Below are 15,151 nucleotides of genomic sequence, written 5' to 3'. Positions count from 1 at the left end.
GAATACATAGAAGTATGCTTTTATGAACTTGGAAGAGGGAAGAATTTCCTAAACAAGACCCAAAAAGCACAGATCATAAGGAAAGGGTTGATAAATTTGACCATATTAAATATTAAGGTCTCTGAATTTCCATACACCATCAAGTATTGCATTTCCTAATGAAAAAAAAAATATTAGCAGTGTATCTAACTCATGAAGCATCCAGGATATATTTTTAAACTCCTATCAGCCAAGAAGGAAAGGACAAAAACATGCAAAAGTAGACAAAAGATGTGAACAAATAAATCAATGAATAGGAAGCTCAAATGGCCACTAGTTCCATGAAAAGTTCAACTTTTCAAGCAATCAAAAAGTGAACATGGCAAACTGCTTTATGCCTCTTAGCTTGGAAAAAATAGCACTTCTGAAAAAAAAAAGTGTTGATGAATATTCAGATTCTCAGATGGGGCTGATGAGAGTGTAAGTTGATCCCCTCACTGCAGAGAAAAGCTTGCTACACTTTGTGAAGTTAAATTCAAACGCAATATATGACTCATCAAATCCATCGCTAGGTAACTACCGTCAGTGGAGTGTATTGCAAACTGCTTTTTAAAGAACCCACAGTAGAAAGTACCTTTTACAGGACAACCCAGTACATATATACATATACATTTGTAAATAAAGTAAGACATCATTTCATACAACATTCATTGCCCTTAATTACATGTGAGGCACCTTTACATTTTTTATATTACTTTATCATGTTTCTTAAAAAATTTTGGTAGTGACTTGCTAGATTTATTTCACAGTCCTCTAATGGGCTGCAACCAATACTCGCCAAGAGAAGCTCTCAAACACGCATGAGGAGATGTGTAAGAGGGTTACCAGGAAGAACCCTGTTCTCCTTACTTGCAACCAGTTTCCGTTCACAAACCATCTGCTTCTTTGAAAACTAGGAAACCATCAAAACATCGATGTTTGTTTCAAAGCCAAATATGTTCATTTTTGGCTGTAATAAAATACTTTTGTCATGGAGCCTTTAAAGTTCTTTGAACTCCTTGGAATAAAAGTGCCAGCTTAATATGGTGATGTTGGTCCCTTTAAAGCCGAGCTCCACGTCTTAGGTGATAATTTCCCATCCATCTTCATGAGGGTTTCAGATCCTCTGTGTTTCTCTTACCATCTGTTAGATGTTCTTTCCTACCCATAGTGATCTGAACATCTACCGGAGGCCAAGCTATAGTTGTCACTATAGATTTCTCTTGCAATAGCTCAATTTAATCATTGGATAATAAAATGTCTCAGTTGGCGAACTCTAATGGTGGTAGAATTTCACCATGAAACCAGGTCATGAGCAGCAGTAAATTCAAAGAATCAGTTGAAGAGTCCAGATGAAAAGACACACAAAGCAGAAGATCAGCTCAAAAGGAGGGTTGGAAAAATAGGTTCAATATGTAGTGTTAAAACACTCAAAGGTGAACAATGATTTCCTAAAGTAGGAGATATGGGTTCCACATCATTAGGAGTGCATTTCCCAAACTGATGACCCACAAACTACAGCTCCCTAGCATGTCACTAGATATATTATGATAAATATGTTCTCAGTTCAAATAAGGTTGTGAAATTCGATTAAACATAGTTAAACAGATTGTTTTAAATAGCTGAGATTCTTAGAAACTCTACATTTTAAATGTTTATTGTGGTTCCCCCCAAACAATCCCTAAATGTTTCCCTGCCTTGTTTAATCATGGAATGTGTTATGTACTTTCTTCCCCAGAGCATCCATTAACCTCCCCTCAAACTATTATTTTGCTCAAGTTTCTTTGAAAAACATTATACTAGGGGGGAAAAAAGTACATAAGAAAGAAAATGAGCAACATAGAAAAAAGGAATGTAAAAAGTGGAAAGCATAAAATAAAATAATAGAAGAAATTATGGTATTTGTAACATTAAATGTAGATGAATTAAACATCCATATTAACATAAAAATTTCTCATATTAGATGCAAAAATTAAATTTTAATTTCAAAAAGCACAAGGGAAAAATAGTAAGTCAGAAGAACAAAAATGAGAAGAATTGCCTTCATAGTATAAACTAAACTTTATATTTTATAAAGAAATTTTAAATTAAAAATTTGAAAAAAGAGAGAAGGGAAGGAAGGAAGGAAGGAAGGAAAGAAGAAAGGAGAAAAGAAACAGAGAAAAATAGGTTGGCAAAACTAACATCAGGAACAACAGAATTTATAACAAAATTATATTTTTAAAAAAGGAAGGCAGAAATAATCCACAATAAGGCAATCATAGTTATGAGCCTATATAGTTCAAGTGACCTAAAATTGAAATATAAAAATAGAAATTATTATTAGATATACAAATAAATATGTATGATCAAAAGCAGAGCTGTGATCATTAGACTAAACAATTGGATTAAAAATACATAATGACATAGAAGATTTGAATAATGTAATTAATAAGGTTATTTTATCAAACATGTTTATATATCAAATTTCACCCAATAGAATACAATTCTTTCCAAAAATCCATCAAACACTTATAAAAGTAATTAATATACTAGGCTGCAAAGAAAAATTTAATAAATTCTAAAATATAGACATTAAACAGGCAAAAATCTATGAATACAGCATAGTGTCAAGCAGTAGAAAGAATATATCTGAAATATATAAATGACAAAAATGAACTAAAAAAGACATTGAAAGCTGGAGTTGACCACTAATAGTGAAATAATTTAGGAAAGCTTCTAGATAATCAGTGATTAAAACCCCAGGCCCAGGTGGTTTTGGGGTGAGTTTTTTGAGCCTTCAAGAAAGAGAGGATTCTCATACCATTTAAACTGTCCTAGGAAAAGACAGAAAGTTTGCCAATTCAGTTCATGAGGCCAGCTTCACCTTGGTGCATAGCCTGACAAAGAATGAACTTGTCCTGTCTTAGCATCACAAAAGAGGGGACAACCAGATAACACAGGTATCTTCTGATGTAATTCAACATGAGTCACACATCCCCGATGTGAATGATTACATTCTATGACAAAATATTTGACTTGAATACATCAAGACTAGATTTTACTCCATTTTACAGGATATATATGGGCTAGAGGAACAAGCTAAAAAACACAATGAATAAGTAACTGATTCCAGAAAGAAGGACATTCTGGAGGATGATTGGCCTGATATTTCAAACCAAGCCAGTGCTATTTGAAAGAGACTTAAAAGAAATAACAGGCAATCAATCAGCCAACCAACCAATCAACAGAATTAAACAAAACAAAACAAAAAAAGAAATGAGGCAAATGTGAAGTGTAGTCCTGGATTGGATATGATTTGGAAAAAAAAAACAGCTAAAAAGACTTTTGTGGGCTTCCCTGGTGGTGCAGTGGTTGAGAATCCGCCCGCCAATGCAGGGGACACGGGTTCGAGCCCTGGTCTGGGAAGATCCCACATGCCGCGGAGCAACTGGGCCCGTGAGCCACAACTGCTGAGCCTGCGCGTCTGGAGCCCGTGTTCTGCAACAAGAGAGGCCACGATAGTGAGAGGCCCGTGCACCGCGATGAAGAGTGGACCCTGCTTGCCGCAACTAGAGAAAGCCCTTGCACAGAAACGAAGCCCCAACACAGCCAAAAATAAATAAATAAACAAATAAATAAATTTATTAAAAAAAAAAAAAAGGCTTTTGTGAACAGTCAGGGGAAGTTTATTGTAGCCTAGCCATTAGATAAGACAAAAAAATTATTGAAATGGAAAGATAAATAATATTAACAAAAAAAAGTTACAAAGCAGTATATACCATGTGAACTCACTTTGGTATAAAAATTATAAAAAAATTATAAAAGGATCTGAACTACTACATTGTTAAAAGGGCATTCTGTGAGTAGTGGGATACAATGTTTTCATACTCTTTGTTTTGTTCTCTGTATTTTATAATTTTCTTAAATGTATACATGTGCTTTTGTAACAATGAAAGATGATTGTAAACTACAGTATATGTAAAGTACTCCATTTACAAGTGTGGCAAAAATTTAAAAAATACATAGACTAGTTTGAATATAGTGAGTTCTCATAATTTTCTTAAAATTAATCTATACATGTTATGCATGTTCAGTCCCAATTTCAATGAGGCATTAAAAAAAATCTTTAGTTTATTATTATGGTACTAAAATCAATAGCCATAAAAGAAAATTGACAATTAAAGGAAACTATGTAACTTTTCTGTATAGAAGTAATTGAATGGCAAATGTTGAACAAGGGGCAAAGTTTTACCATACAAAGAGCAAATTAACATACAAAACAAATTTTTATAAATCAGTGAGAGAAAATAATACCCCTACCCCACCATAAAGGCAAATGATTTTAACATACATATCTAAGAATTACAAAAACATAGCCAAGAAAGTATTGGGCTCCTGGTGCACCACAGACAGCTCCTAGGCAAAGATGGGCCTAACACACAGCCCGAGCCTCTAAAATGGGTCTGCAAACTCAAGTGTCTCCGAGAGTGGGCATATAGATGTGTGAAGCAGGATACACCATGGGTACCAAGAAATGGGAAGTGATGAGGGCTGGGTAAACTAGAACGTTAAAGTCTTATCAAAGAACAGCCAAATCAATGTTCTTTTCTAAAGTTGTACCTCTCTAATTTGGCCCGTGGGCCATGAGGTTGTGACTTGTGTGTTGATGCTAAAAATAAAATGGTCCAAGCAGCTCTGGAAAATGTACTTTGGGCATAGAATGACACATTTTCTGGATGAGTAATAAGAAGGAAACAAAAGATACCAATGGTGTCCCAGGGCAGATTGCTTAAATGTGCAAAACGTAAAAGCATGCACTACACATTTTACCCTCAAGAAGACTTCAACGGAGTCAAAGGAGCTTTTAGGTGACTTTCAAGAGGACAGATGCAGGGAACTGTGGAGACAGCTATTATATAGAAGGAAGAGAGTTACAAGAGCGTGACTGAGGGAAAGAGAGGTTGAGAGAGCGTTGTTTGCCATAGAAGTTGACTATGAACAGAGCCAGTGCCATAGAAGGATGGCTGCAGGTAGGAACAAAACCATGGGGAAGGCTTTCCCAAGATAATAGTTATCATTTGTGGGTCCTGTTGGCCTGGAGTATTTAGGTCTCCACACACATCTTCCTGTGTATAAAAACATTCCTTTACTGAGTTGTATAGTGTACCCCCCCAGAATCATGCCCACCCAGAACCTTGCAGGTGTAATTAGTTAAGATGAAGCCATACCAGATTAAGGTGGGCCCTAAACACCGTGACCAGTGTCCTTATAAGAAGGCCAGGTAAGGACACAGACAGCCATACTCACAAGGAGAGTGCCATATGGCCGGGGAGTGGTGGGGGGGGGGGGGCGGAAATGGCAGTGATGTAGCCACAAGCCAAGGAATGCCAAGGATGGCCAACCACCCCCAGAATCTAGGAGGAAGCAAAAAATGATTCTTTTCTGGAGCCTTCAGAGGGAGCATGGCCCTGTTGACCCCTTGATTCCAGACTTCTAGACTCCAGAACTGGGAGAGAAGAAATTTCTGTTGTCTTTAGCCACATAATTTGTGGTCCTTTTAAAAGGGAGCCGGACCCTGTGGTCCTCCCCACACCTCCATGCCCTCCGCCTGCCTTTTCTCTGTAGAAAAACTTTAGCAAAAGAGTAAATTGAATCAGAGAAGTGAGAAAATGCAGAAGCAAAGGAAAGCAGTCCAACAGGACAAAATAATAATAGGTTAGTCATTAAGCAAAGTCAAGGACCTTTAGTTCCTCCTCAAGGGCTATAGGTAATATTCTGAGCCATCTCCTGGGAGCTGACTTAGAGACACTGAAACCCCACCAGGTGGAAGAAGTTAACTATATGGTGACCAGGCTGTAGCCATGACATGAGCTGCCACAATTCCGAGAATTTTCCTCAAGGAAACGGGAAAGAATCGACCCTGGAATTGCAGACTAACTGTACTTAAAACAATCAAGATGACGCTGATCAGACCACCGTGTGACCGATTTCAAGACGACAGTCGGAACTGACTGTGCTGTTCTACATGTAGTCCCCTCCCTCCAGCTATACACCCCTGAAACTCCCCTTTAAAAGCTCTTGCCCACTGATTGTCATTGGGAGAGTTGGCCTTTGGACATGAGTCCACCCACCCCCAGTTGCCAGCCTCCAAAATAAAGCAAACTTTCCACCAACTGTGCCTCTTTATTGGCCTTAGAGCAGTGAGCTGCCGGACCCCACTTTCTGTAACAATTTGTTACTGCAGACTTAAGAAACGAATACATGTCTTACATTTGACAGCAGAGAGAGAAATAAGGCTGGAAATGTTGGGATAGAATGCAATAAAGAGTCAGATCCTCTAAATAAAAATGCCAACAGGCTGTTTTTAATGGAGCTGGACAGCTGATTCTAAGGTTCCTATGCAAAGCAATCTTGCAACCAAAGCCAGAAAAAACAACAACTAAGAAAAGCACTTGAGGGCTTCCCTGGTGGCGCAGTGGTTGAGAGTCTGCCTGCCAATGCAGGGGACACGTGTTCGAGCCCTGGTCTGGGAAGATCCCACGTGCAGCGGAGCAACTGGGCCCGTGAGCCACAATTACTGAGCCTGCGCGTCTGGAGCCTGTGCTCCGCAACAGGAGAGGCCGCGATAGTGAGAGGCCCGTGCACCGCGATGAAGAGTGGCCCCCGCTTGCCGCGACTAGAGAAGGCCCTCGCACAGAAACGACCCAACACAGCCATAAATAAATATATAAATAAATTAAAAAAAAAAAAAAAAGAAAAGCACTTGAAGGGGAATTATCTCTGCCAGGCAATAAAATACACTACAAATCCTCTAAAATACTGTGACACTGGTGCATGAATAGACAGACAAGTAGTAGACGAGAGTTGAAAGTCCAGAAGTAGACTCACGTTCGTGTGGAAATTTAGTAGCTGATGAACTTGTCTTTTTGCTCTTTTGTTGGTTACCTTTCTTCTGCAAATACACTCAGCTCAGAACTTTTCCCCAACAGGTAACAGGGCTTGGTGGCAAGGCTAAAAGGAGGGTTGATTTTCAAAAGAATTGGGAGAGCCTCTGGCCCTTGAGAGTAGCTAATGTGATGGAGAGAGGGTCCAAGAGAAGATGGCTTTCTTCTTCCACAAGATCTCAGGCACTTGGAACAATGAAGAGACATTATGGAAGGATGGCACCAACCACATATCCAGCTGATGGGAATGCATGAGCATCCCAATAAATCAGAAGTAAAGATGAGTATGGAGTATGAGGAGTCTGGAGCCACAGAGACCATCAGCCAAGGTGTAGACTGGTTTTGAAGCCCAGATGAAGCCTCAACCAAGGCGAGCACCACCTTTTCTTCTGTGGACCCCATCACATGAGGCATGACCAGGAAATGGAAAGTGGACATGAGGTGAGATTTGCTCAGGACGATGGTCCTGAGGCTCCATGGTGGACCAGATGTGCCGGGACCAGGAATCCCTACATCCTGGATAAGACCTGATCTCAGGAAGACCCCACTCACCCTGTTCGACCTTCTTCTGCACCGGGAGCCATCACAGACGATCTGGGCTGGGCCAGGTGGCACCAAAACAGTGCCAAGGGGAAAGACTGAGTTTAAACCAAATGGTGATGGACACTCACTTGTGCTTCTTTGTGGCTCAGATGCCATCTTGGTTGTGTGACTACGGGAAATGTGGGGAAAATGTGTATCTCATTCTTACTTTCTCGTTTGATGAATCAGAAGCATTTATTATGCTTTCCACAAAATGAGCGTGACCAGAGGCTAATGTGGTCTTTACACTTCAAATGTGGGAAGTCACTGCCATGTCCTTGGACAAGTTAGTGAGAACTAGTTAGGAAACACACCAGAGATTTTCAAATCCCAAACCCCATGTGCTGTCCTGCCTGGGGCTGAGCGCTTTCCGTTCATGGTGTGCTGTGTTTTATTTTTTCCATTTCTAAGTCAGTGTTCTCAAGCGGTCGCTGGACTTCTAGAATGGTGACTAATAGCACAATTCAATATGTCCAAGTCTAAAATGATGCCAAAAGTAACATTTTCCCCCAATTGTTTGAGAATATGTGCTTATAAATGATGTCACACATTTGGACTCAATTGACTTTTTAGCAGGATGAAATTAATTGCTCTTAATAAAAATTCAATTTATAGTCACCTTTTGCCTAATTCATTAAATAAGAGGAATTTTTGGTTTTTCCCTTCCTTCCTCAGTAATCCTTAAAGAGAGAACTTGAAAAGATAAGTCAGCAGCATAATGAATCCTTTCGGCTCTCTAACTAGAAGTGTCGTATCACTGACTTCTGTATTTACTTTCCTTTATTTACTGAATCAATAAAGCTTTCGAGCTCTTTTTCCTTGTTCAAACAAAAACAACACATTCTCCACCATCACAACCTCATTTCACGAAGGAATTTGCTTTAATCATAATTAAGCGAAAGCTCCTGAAGTTCTGTTCCACCACCAGTGTTAGAAGGATTCTGAGCAAATAGTTTGCCAAAGCCTGTAATTTGCGTAGTAATGCCTTCAGCTCGTCACTGGGATTTGCAGCAATGACTACTTTTTAGCTCAGCCTCATGCCTAAAAAGCATTTTAATGGGCTCACAATGACCATAAGTGCTATTTGCAAAGGTCTGAAAATTGTGGATAATGATATTCTGTGCAAGAAATCATTCTCTTAAACTAATCACACACATTCTGTTCATTCCGTCAGCCCAGGTTTTGCACGACTCCGCTCAGAGTTGAATAATATCTCCTGGGGTCACAAGCCAGTGACATTGGTGGAATTCTTTGGGTCTTCCTGGAAGACGTTTGACACCATCTCCTCAGCTAAGGCCAAGCAGGGAGTGGAATCTGTTTTCTGAATAATTGGGAACAAATGACCCGTATTATTATCCTCACCTTCCACTTCACTTTAGCTGTGAAGAGCAAAACTGTGTCTGTACAGCCAACCAGTTGGATCTTGAGCTTGGAGTTACCGTTCAGATGAGTCAATTGATCAAAGTAACATTGTTGAACTGCTTTGATCAGTTATTCTTCCATTGGTCAACATGACTGAGTTCATAGACTATGCAGGCATGCTGTGAGATTTACACAAGGTCCCTCTTCCATGCAAAACTGTCATCAGTAAGGCCAAAACAAGTGGGGAAGTCAGACAGTTCATGAAAGAATTGGCATTTGTGTTCCTGCTGATTACAGACGGCAAGCGTCCTGGATGCTGGGCTTGACCTCTACAGCCTGACGTAGCCAATTAATTCAAGTGCAGTCCATCCAGGGTCCACGTGAAAATACCTTTTTATTAAAAAATCAACCAGGGAAGGCTGTATGTTTGAGGAGGGGTGGGCAAGAAGAGTGGAGTGGAAGTCAGGCAAAACCAGTTGGGTTGAGAGTTGAACTGTGAGTCTTAAATCCTCATAAACCTATGAAGCAAATGCAGAGCCGTCATCTCCCTGCACGCGCCCAGGACTTAATTCCCCGATAGTTTCAGAGCCTCTTTAAGCGGAGATTAAAGCCTACACCTAGCTCTAGCCACAAGAATCAACGAGTTAATTAACTGATTAGGAGGTACGCAGTTTTCTAATTTTTAACTCATTTAAAAGGATAAAGGGATCCCTTGGTAAGCACTGGGACTGGTGAGCGAAAGGTAACCCTTTGTCTCCTTTTGTTTATTCTCTGATTTTGACTCAAGGATCTGCACAGAGTGGACGGTGGGACAGGTCTGTGGGTGCTGGCGTGGCAGGCAGATCTTGTTCCAGGAATGCTGCCCACTTCGTAGGCTGTGACCGAGGAGGACCCAGCAACCGGAAGATGAGGTCAGTCATATCAAATACCCCTTTGGCCGGGGCAGGGCTGATAACGAAGCAATGGCATGGAGGTGATGGGATAAGTCAATCTGAGAAGTTAGGTGTGTCACCCCTCCATTTTCCCCAAGCTATATAAACAACCCTTCCCATACTTTCACGAGACTTCTTTCTTAGGTGGTCTTGAAGGTGGAGAGTCCCTGTGGAAGTCACTAAGTCTATTGAAAATGTAGATTCTCTCTTTTGTCCAGACCCTCAACCTCAGGTATGGCCATGGCACTCAGTTTAAGCAGTGATGTACCAGGGGATGTGATGCAGGATACCTCCATTGGGAAGTGTGAGGAGCCAGTGCACACTGGAGCACGGTGCCCTCTCCTCTGCCTCTGTGGCCACCACTGATGTCCCCCTGATGTCTCTCCATCGACCGGGGACCCACTGTGGGTGATGACATAGAGTAGGGTCCCCAGCCATCTCATACTGGACATGTAGCCCGAGAGAGAATAACCTTTATTTTTCATCCCTGCTCTTAGGCAAATCAATAGGTAACAGGTACCTTTCAGCCCTAGTCATGCGGGATTCATAATTCCTGTGTGTGTGGATAGGAGGGTTCTAAAAAGTAATCATTTTAATAAAAGGCTAGATCAACTCAGAGTGTCCAGGATGGATGACCTTGTGGTTTGCACATGCCAAAGACCTACATACACAGCCTGGTTTCAAGAGCTTGTTTCTTTTAATGAAAAAACTATGCTCATTTTTGGCTCATTTGCATCTTACTGTGCAATCTGACAGTCTGGTTCGCTTCTAGTGACATTGACTCTTGGCAAAACCAACCTGCTTTATTCTGCATCCTTGCACACCAGCTGTCTTCCCCAGCGAATTATCATATCCCTACACCCATACAAGCAGGACCAACCGACTGGTTCCAGCTGAGACCTGAGGTGAGGAGCAGGGCGAGAATTTTCTTATCGTCCAGGCATCAAGGTCAACACATTGAGTCCCAAGGTGTTGGAAAAGGATATTTATAGATTATAGTGTTCTACATTAAGTCAACATTAGAGAGCACGTCAACAGCAGGGGGTATGGGTTGCATTTTGGAGTGGTTGCTCTTTCCTCTGCTGGCGGCTCACACTCCAAGAAATGCATGGCTAGTCTCCTCTGAGTATTTACAGTCACAGTTGAAAATAACAGCCCTAGGGATCTTAAGCCATTGAAACATCTGGAGAACAAAGTGCAATCTGTGACACTATTATTACGACGTGAGCTGATTTCCATAACTCAGCAAGAACTGGGAAGAGAAGCATGCAAAAATGAGATTGTGAATGGCCCATTCCTTAATTTTAAAATCCTCTATTATTGTTAAAATTAAAACGTTTTAGCAGTTGAAGCAGAAAACTTATAAAACATGGAAGCAGCACAGGGTTTGCATGAATTGGCCAGTGTTCTTTTGTGAAGTGATTCAAGTGGCTTGACCTGGGAGGTCCAGTCTGTCTCTGTGATTTCAAATCTCCCTGTAACTCAAGCCCTTTTGGGATGCTGGGATGCTGGGAGGTGGCTTCACCAAACTCATTCATTAAAGATCTAGTGGTGGAGGCGTATCTGTTCCTCTGTCTGTTCCCCCAAGTTAGCTGGAAAGAGACCCTGGTCCACACACACGTCTTCTGCTATGTGTCCATCAGAATGTGCATTTAGAGTAATGAATTTGTGTCATTAATATTTTGGGCATGTTCCATGGTTGTAAAGTATCCCACAAGGGGGAATGTCGTTGCTGAGGACTGAGGTGTTTTATAGCTGCTGCTGATTTACAGGCTGGTAGAGCCAGTCTTCAGTTGCCCTTGAGGATACAAAAGAGAAAAAAGACGGTGTGTGAAATCACCCAGATAGGTCTCGCTCTACTCTGATACGGGGAATGGAATGCAAAGCTAGCTAGCACCTCAAGTGCACATCGTGCCTTTCTTAGGTGTCTTTAATTCAGCCACTCTAAGAGCTCGGTTCTCCTGGCACCTGCCAGGTGGGGGGTTCTCAGATAGACAAAGAGCAAAAAAAGGGACTATAAAGTCCAACGTGGCAGATAGAAGAGGTAAGGGACCAGCTGAGGACCAACAAAAGCAATCCCACGTGTGAATAAGGCAGAAGTAAATGATCAAGAAAGGGTGTCATAAAATATAAAATTTAATATGAAATGCTTTAATGTTAAGATAGTACAAAGGCATCAAGAAAATGATGTGTCCTTGTTTGTGCTGGACAACTGAAATTTTCTGTGGGTAGAAACAGCAGGTTTTATTTGGCGAGCAGGGCAAGAGAGGAGAACTGGATCCCGGAGTCCAGCAGAATAGGAGAGGTGGATACACCACAAGGAGTTAGGATCAGAGAAAAGTCAGCACAAGTTAGCGTGGGACACACGTCATTAACCCTCCACCTTCCATTCAAGCTACCTGCTTAGTGAGTGTCCAGGGCTGGGGAGAACAGAATCAAACTGCAGGAGAATGAGTAAATACAAAAGACAGAACAATAGGAATCATGGGCCATAATTCTTCAGTGAAAGAGCCAATATTTACTGACGATCTGCTATGTGCTAGGCATAATCAGCCTCCTTGTATATTTATTCATCTTTGTAATAATGCTGTAAATTTGCTATTATTATCTCATTGTAGAGATGAAGAAATGGCACATAGAGGTTAACTGACTGACATGAGGTCACAACCCTCTCTCCCCTCTACCCATAGTTTCATTGACATTCTCTACCTTCTTGCCCTCCTCTGCCCTTTGAGGAACAAAGGTTTCTGATGCTTTTTCTTCTGAGTTCTTTTAGTAAATATACCTAGATTTTCTTACCCCCAAGTCAGACATGATTATACAAACTCAGTTAGGACTGGAGAGTATACAGTGAAAATGAGTAATCTCCTTTCCCCCTGTAGTGCCAAAGCCCAGAGATCACCAAATTTTGCCATTTCTGTTGAACTCTAACTAATGTCTTAACCTCTCTCTCTTGATTGATTGTTTTTAGAAAGTGCCTACAAATTCCCTATTATGAAAATGAAATTTTAGTCCCCTTGCAACAGCTGCCTACTCTTCTGATTCTTACCAGCCACAAATTTTTAATTTTTCATTCATCTCTTCATTATCATCTGAGCTTTACAACAAATCACAATCTCTTGACCTCTTATCATTACGTAAAATAAATCTTTCGCCATGTTACAGCTGGCCATCTCTCCTGTCTTTACTTCCACCCTCCAACCACCTAGTCACTGCTTTTATATTGTCATGGTTTAAAGCATCCATATTTCATGCTGTAACTGAAAAGTCATCACTATTTTACCTATAAATGGGTTTTAAAAATTGAGTACCCATAATTCACATTTAACATATTAAGACTGTCTAAATATCATTTGCTGTGGAATCAAGTAGTGGGTTTAATTCATGAAGAAGTAAACGGTAGTCTAGTGTCATTCAGGGTGTCACCTAAAGAATATAGAAACTGAGCGAAGAAACTGACTGTGATTGCATGTTTTCACAGTTACTAATATAATCTTTTCACCTTTTAAGTGAAATCACCCAGCTTCTTCTTTTCTTTTTTTTCACATCTTTATTGGAGTATAGTTGCTTTACAATGTGGTGTTAGTTTCTGCTGTATAACAAAGTGAATCAGCTATACATATACATATATCCCCATATCCCCTCCCTCTTGCATCTCCCTCCCACCCTCCCTATCCCATTCCTCTAGGTGGTCACAAAGCACCCAGCTGATCTCCCTGTGCTATGCAGCTACTTCCCACTAGCTATCTATTTTACATTTGGTAGTGTATATATGTCCATGCCACTCTCTCACTTTGTCCCAGCTTACCCTTCCCCCTCCCTGTGTCCTCAAGTCCATTCTCTATGTCTGCATCTTACCCAGCTTCTTTATTTTAATTTTTTGGGGGAATTCGGTTTCTTTTTGACATTATTCTCAGAGCCCTTGAACTTTCAGCCAAGTTTGGATTGCCTGGTTTTCTGATCTACTGCAAAGAATTTGTTCTAGAACTTTAAAAATTGTATTCCTGGATTTATTTTCCCCTTACATGTTACCAAACACTTGACCTTGTCAGTCTTAAAATTATTTTTGCCAATCTGATGGGCATGAAATCATTGATGTTTTAATACTTATTTACCTGATCACCAGTGAGGAAAAGTACTTTTTCACAGGTTTACTGATAGTTTGTTCTCCTTATCTTTGTTAATTCCTTGTTAATGTCCTTTGACTTTTTTCTTATAGAGAGTTTACCTTCTCCCTTTTTATTTGTAGGAGTTCTTTGTCCATCCTGAATACTATTCCTTTGTTAAAGATTCTTTTCCCAATCTGAGACTTGATTTTTACCTTTGCTTTTGGCATCTTCTGAAGCACAGAAAGCTGTTAAACTTAAAGTTAATTTATTTATTTTATTTAAAAAGAAAAGAAAAAATTTTAAATAATGAAATTTGACAAAATCAAATGTATCAACAGTTTCCTGTGTCAGTTTTTATTTCCTGTTTAAGAAATCCCTTCTTTCCTAGCACACTCATTCTTCTCTCCAAGTATCATTTTTCAATAACAGGAAATATCCCCCTTGAGAAACTGCTGATTCCATATCCAGGGCTGAAAATGTAAAAGATGATCTTGGAACATCTTGGACCTGAAAGCAAGGAAATTATCAAAGTGTAAGGAGAGTGGGAAATGGACACAGGAACCAACTTGAAGGGGCTCTCTGGTCAAAGTGGGGACAATTTGAGGACCAAGATGAATAATGATTATAGAAAATAAAAAGCAGTTAAATACATAAAAATCCATGAGTCCCCAATAATACAAACAAGTAAATTTCATTGATCACTTCTGGAGGTTGATAAGGCACCAATGCACGCATTCTACCTCTCCAGTGAGAACCAACTTCAAAGTAACTACATAGACAATAAAGAAATTCTTCTTTACAGAAGGATTAAGCTAATAAATGCAGAAGGATGATAGAACTAGAAAATAGTCACTTTGCAGAACCTGAAAAATAATGGGTCTAAGGAGATTATCATCAATGGCCATGACGATCTTTAGGCAAAATTCGGTGAAAACTTAATGGATGGATTAAGGTGGACAATCCATTTTAACATCACAAAATGTCTAATGGGCATTGACCAAGGTGCATTGTGTAGCACACTGCACAGCCTGTGAACTGTTCTTGCCCTCTGCAAAACTCACACGCACACACACAAAAAACAAACAAAAACCAAAACTGAAGCTCATCAAAATTCCAGCTCAAACCACCTGTTTACAAGACCTAAGGGGGAGACAAGAAGCAGTCAGCCAAATCCAGAAGATGCAATATTCTGCAAGACAAATGACCTAGTTTTCATCTTCAA

General features: G+C 40.2%; 1 long non-coding RNA gene across 2 annotated transcripts in view; it reads left to right on the top strand.

The window, feature by feature from the left end:
• Positions 1–15,151, top strand: part of LOC132355723 (uncharacterized) — a 223,251-nt gene that overhangs the window by 133,823 nt on the left and 74,277 nt on the right. For both annotated transcript variants that reach the window (XR_009499685.1, XR_009499686.1), the window contains exon 4: positions 9,676–9,799. This is a non-coding gene — a long non-coding RNA (uncharacterized LOC132355723). The remainder of the gene's footprint in view (positions 1–9,675; positions 9,800–15,151) is intronic.

Source organism: Balaenoptera ricei, chromosome 20 (genome assembly GCF_028023285.1).
Source record: "Balaenoptera ricei isolate mBalRic1 chromosome 20, mBalRic1.hap2, whole genome shotgun sequence".
In the NCBI taxonomy this organism is placed as follows: domain Eukaryota; kingdom Metazoa; phylum Chordata; class Mammalia; order Artiodactyla; family Balaenopteridae; genus Balaenoptera; species Balaenoptera ricei.
This window is presented reverse-complemented; position numbering and strand designations above follow the sequence as displayed.